The 6,214-nt window shown below is 38.4% G+C and overlaps 1 long non-coding RNA gene across 1 annotated transcript; it reads right to left on the bottom strand.

The window, feature by feature from the left end:
* Positions 1–3,507: 3,507 nt before the first annotated feature.
* Positions 3,508–4,751, bottom strand: LOC308299303. The gene is made up of 3 exons (XR_013962758.1): positions 4,651–4,751; positions 4,278–4,373; positions 3,508–3,628 (listed from the first exon to the last, which is right to left on the bottom strand). It is a non-coding gene; the product is annotated as an uncharacterized lncRNA (long non-coding RNA).
* Positions 4,752–6,214: the final 1,463 nt, after the last annotated feature.

Below are 6,214 nucleotides of genomic sequence, written 5' to 3'. Positions count from 1 at the left end.
GAGAGAGAGAGGGGGTGATGCTGCTATACTGTTAGCATGTGCTGCTATACTGGTGGTGATGGGAGATGGTAGAGAGACACTGACACACAGAGAGGAGAGAGAGAGGGAGTTAGCACACTGATGGGAGAAGCTAGTGGTAGGGCACAATGAAGGAGACGCACGGAGCATGCGCAGTGAGGGGTGACGAAGGAGTGGGCATTAAATAAGAGTGGGCACTAAATAAGAGTGGGCACTAAATAATAGTGGGCACTAAATAAGAGTGGGCACTAAGGAAGGAGTGGGCACTAAATAAGAGTGGGCACTAAATAATAGTGGGCACTAAATAAGAGTGGGCACTAAGGAAGGAGTGGGCACTAAATTAGAGTGGGCATTAAGGAAGGAGTGGGCACTAAACAAGAGTGGGCATTACATAAGAAGTGGGTACTAAGTAAGAGTGGGCACTATAAATACGAGTGGGCACTAATGAATGAGTGGGCAGTCTGGGCACTAAATAAGAGTGGGCACTAAAGAAGAAGTTGAACAAAGATTTAGCTATCAAAGTCATGTGACCAAAAAGTAATTGAATTTCTTAGATCTCAGAAGTTAATGACATTTATTATTATTGTTTCCCCCCTCCAAAATATAGGGCGTGCATTGTGCAAGCATGGGCAAATAACATTATGGTGTAACTTGGTCCTTCCATGTGCTTTTGTCTATTAAGAGATATTGCATTTAAAAAGAGAATGGGCACAATTATAAGAGTAGGCATGAAAGAAGAGAGTGGGCACTAAAGAGTGGGCACTAAATATGATGAGGTACAACTTTCATCAACCTTTCTGACGCTGAATTCTTATCTCTGGTAGGCCTACTCTGACCTAGCCTGATTTCAGACTCTGCGCTGAGATGCAGTTCACTCAGAGAGTGGGCGGGTCTATTGGCTGGAGCCAGGCTAACTCTGACCTGTACCAGTCTCATCATGGTTTGATGGTGAATTGTGCCATCTCATGGCAACATGAAGCAACTGCAGTACCATACAACGAGTTCTCATTATCCACTTTGGATTGACTGTATATTATTTACAGACATTCATACTGGGGATAGATTGGTTTATATTTGGGCCTATAGCCTCTGTGAAACAGGGCGAGTGCACTTTGACTACCTACTTATATTCATAGCCACCCTATTTATACCAACATTAATACAGTCTGCTACTGTGTGAGAGTAGCAGAGAGTTTTTCTTTAAAAGAAAATAATAATAATAATAAATGAAATGAACAACTGACGATCTACAAAGGACAACTTAGTTTTTTTTACAACAAGGGTTAATATTTTAGCATGTGTATTAACTTATATCAATAACAACTACGTTTAATGTAGATATATACGTATATATGTTTTATTCAAATTGATTCATTTCTTATAATGTACATATAATACTAATGATATTGATACTACTACTAGTGCTAATAATAATAACTTACAATATAATCAAAGTAAAATAAAGAATAGATCATGGATTATAGTAACAATGTAAAATAAATTCCAACATGAAGAGGACAATATATGTAACTGCTTTACAAACACAACACAATTGTATACAAAAATATGTATTCATTAGGAATAAAATACAAAAAGATACAGTCTCTAAATGAGTAACATTTGATCTGAAAGCAGCTTGTAGAATACCAATCGTATTCATAATCATAGATTAAAAATCATAGATCAAACCAATGGCAGTCGCAGTAAGTTACTGCAGTCTGCCTTGGTTTTGAGTTGGGTTTTGTCTAAACTGCAATTTTTAACTCTGATAAAACTGAACAGAAACTTTGTCCCAAGATAAAACAGTCAACAATTATTTAACTATTTTTCACCAAAAATACAGTTACTGCACTCTGGCTTTGTAAAGGGAAGTATACTTGTCATACAAAAACTAAATGCATATTATTATGTCCTCAAAGAAATACAATATTTACAAACAAAAAAACACTTATGTCATGTCATGGAGGCGTACACTATATTCAAAGCACCAGCATACAGTAGCTAATGTGCATCTTATAAAATCATCTAAAGTCTTGTTGGTATGAATTTCTTTTTTTTTAACAATCACAGGTGCTTTTCAATGGAACAGATTGTATATACAGTGGCAATAAAATTAACTACAGTTTTCAGAACATAAAAAAAAACATGTCTAAAACAGCTTGGTTGTTGGATAAGTTCACTTTGTGTGAACCTGCCAGCCTGTAAAGTGTTAAACCAAATTAAATAAATACAGACATAGCAAAACTGTTACTGAATAGAAGGTCATGCTTTAGTTATTTGCCATTATGCTGTTTTGTTCAAAACTGGACTTTTGATGTCATTTAAGGGAAATGAGAATAAACATAAAAATACAAAATAAAAACAACTAAATAAAACAATAAGGCCCATAATAATAATATTAGCACTAAGACTGATAGTCTCATCCAGAGGCGGTACAGGGGGTTTCTAGGTTGGGCGTCATCTTGGAGCTCAGCTGTGATGTCAGGGTTGGTGTCCACGTCATCATACACCTGCTGTGGATCCTCTACCTCATAGATCACTGCATCTGTGTACACACACACACACACACACACACACACACACACACACACACACACACACACACACACACACACACACACACACACACACACACACACACACACACACACACACACACACACACACACTTTTATTATTGTTGTTATTAATTTTGTGATTTGGCTACTGTAGGCTACTATAATTTCTTTGTATTGACTATACTTGTACTGTTCTTCATTTTTGTCTGATAAAATATTCAATCAATCAATACTTTCATAAAAACAACAGTAACAGTGGCTCCAACTTTCCTGCATGTTGAGTGTTGGTGTGGAGAGGTTGTGGGCTGTGGACCACGGTCACTTCCTCCTCATGGATGACATCATCAGACAAGGAGGAAGTACTTCCTGCAGGGTTCACAGTGACCTCTGACCTCCATCCTGCTTTCAACATGACAAGAACATACAGTAGAACTAGAACTCTAAACAACATAACAAGAACATACAGTAGAACTAGAACTCTAAACAACATGACAAGAACATACAGTAGAACTAGAACTCTAAACAACATGACAAGAACATACAGTAGAACTAGAACTCTAAACAACATGACAAGAACATACAGTAGAACTAGAACTCTAAACAACATGACAAGAACATACAGTAGAACTAGAACTCTAAACAACATGACAAGAACATACAGTAGAACTAGAACTCTAAACAACATGACAAGAACATACAGTAGAACTAGGACTCTAAACAACAAGACAAGAACATAGCTGCACCAGAATTCTAAACAAAAACAACTATCCTAGCCTGCCAATTCAAATAACACAATACACACTGATGAGCTTACTAAAAGCCCAGTTATACAGCTGACTTATACAGTTAAGTACATTGGTGTTATACTGTGCAGTGTTATGCCCTTTAATGCATGCGTATCACTGTCTGATGAGAACGTAAATATCACTCACCAAGTTGATGCAAGACTTTCATTTCATTTGCAGTGATGCCAATCTCCTCATATTCATGGCCTGGGACAACCGGGCTCTCCGGCTCTGCAGGCGTGCTCTCTAATGATTCAGCTATGACCGCTGCATACGTACAGAATGGTATTTACTAGTTAACATGATGTTTAGACTGATGCTAGCTTCATTGTAAAATGTAAATGTTTAATTTATATTGTGCTTTTTATCCTACAATGACTGTGCATTACATTCACCCATTCACTCACACATTCATACACCGATGGCAGAGGAAACCATGCAACATATAACCAGCAGATCAGGAGCAATTTAAATAGGGGTTCAGAGTCTTGATAACTCTGGGGTCGACACTAACTCTGGGGGAGCCCGGGATTGAGTTCGATCCCAGGCTCCTGGCTCTATCAGCCGCTCTACCAGCCACTCTACCCCTGAGCTACTGCTGCCGCTCCATTGTTTACCACGTATCCTAGAGTTTAAAATGAACAGAAAGTTATTTAGATATCATGTTGTTTAGACAGATAGTTTCTATTACCAGTAAGACTCCCTAATCGGGAGATAAGCGACCGTCAGGTCGCATACACAAACTTTAGAAGTCAATGGTAGGCAATCAGGAGGGAATATGGGAAATGGGACAGATCCATGTTGATGACATGACGTTTTACCATGTCGTTGTTGACTAGAGTTGATGCTGCTTACTCTGATCTCACTCTTAAGCAGCTATGGATAAGAGGTTTCATTTCATTTAAATATCACTCACCAAGTTGATCCAAGACTTTCATTTCATTTGCAGTGATGCCAATCTCCTCATATTCAACACCTTCATCCCCTTCATCTTTTTGTGATGATTGTCTTACTAGATGACAACACAATTAGAAAACGACTGGTGAAAAAATATATATTACTGTTTTACATGCAGCATTAGGGTAATAATAATAATAATAATTATTATTATATAGGATAACAATGTTTTCACAACATGTCACACACGCAGACACACATTCACACGCACATGCACACCATTGACAAAACAGATTATAGGAGGCTAATGACAGTGACACAGTTCATATAAAAGAGAATAACTATACTATGACAACCACTTAAATAGATTACATGAATTTAACATTACTCACGGTTAACAGTGGCATGTGTTTTTCTCACACACAGGCTGAGGAGAATCAGCAGCAGCACAATCACAAGGACTGTGACAATCCTGGTGACCTCTTTAGGAACAAAATCTGAAATTGACTGTGTAGTTCATTTACATTTTGTTGGATGAATAAATCAAACTTTTTTAAATCTAAAAGAATATAAAAGATTGTAAAAAAGAAAAGTACAAGAAAAACTCTAGCTCAAGTCTCTCTCAAAGAATGTGGCTGGAGTAGAATGACAGAAAAAGTGGCGGAATAAATAAAGACGAATACATATATATTGGGTAGTTAGTGTTCACTAGTGTTCACTCATCAGTGTCTAGGACAGGTAAAAACAAATTAAAGGAAAGGAATGACAGTATGAGTTGTTACTGCTGATGAAAGTAGTTGTGCCTTCACAATAGATTAGTGAACTGCTTATGAAAGTATACTGTATGTACCTGGAGGAGGAGGGGGAAGGGAATCACAATAGATCTCAGCTGGTTTGACATTCTTACAAGACTTCTGGTGGGCACAGCGTCTGATGTCCCAATGATCTTTTGTGCAAACCAGAGTCATTTTCAGGTCCTTTCACACAAAATAATGTACAGAAGAGACCGGGGTGACCAGATGTCTTATGTCGTCAATGTGACTTAAAAGATAAAGCAAACAAAACAGTTGTTTACCTCCTCTGTGGAGGTCACATCTGTCTTAATGTTCTCCTTGACTTCACCACAACCAAGCTCCTTGCACAGCTGGTTCTTAATGTCCTTTGTTACATTTAGAGGACACACGTGCTTCCACTCATCTTGGTAATGGACACTAAGTGTGCCTCCACACCGCTCTGTGGTTCTGAACCTGATGTCATCTGTAATACACAAAATGACTAGAATCAATGCTCTGTGGATGAACAGAAAGTAGTGGTATGGTGCACCCTCTATCTTACATTGCACTACTTTGTGCAAAAGGAGAAAAGCCTACAGTAGCTATGTACTACAGTATATAACAAACTCAAAACAGCTGGAAGAATCACCCAGACAGAACCTAGACAGAACCTTTATTCAGATGAAAGGTGTCTCTTATCACAGGTAAATAAAATCATGGACCTGAACAGTAGACAGACACCAGTCCTCCAGCACACTGACCCAGGACCATCTCACACTGCCCAAGACTGGACTCAGAGCCCAGGCAACGGACGTGGTAAACATCTGACCAAGTTCTTCCATGTTGTTTAAAGAACACAGCACGGCCACAGTCCTTCTCTTGGCAAACTATGTGTGAATGTTGGTCATCCCAGTGGTCACTGCACACCATGATGTCATTGATCTGCACCTCACCAGAGCAGTACCCTGATAGTCTAACCCCAGGGTTATCTGGGAAAACAGAATCAACAACAAATTAACAAAACTAATAAAAACCCCAATCCCACAACCACACAGATGTGATAGCTTTGAAAAAGAAAATATGGTATGTAGTCTATCAATCAAACCATTTACTTGAAATATGAGGTGTAGAATCCATTGTGACTGATGAGGCCAATATATCCCTCATCCAATAATGATCAATA

The sequence above is a fragment of the Nannobrachium achirus genome, assembly GCF_963921795.1.
Source record: "Nannobrachium achirus genome assembly, chromosome: 15".
In the NCBI taxonomy this organism is placed as follows: Eukaryota; Metazoa; Chordata; class Actinopteri; order Myctophiformes; family Myctophidae; genus Nannobrachium; species Nannobrachium achirus.
The sequence above is the reverse complement of the archived record's forward strand: the minus strand, read 5'-3'. Positions and strand labels throughout refer to the sequence as shown.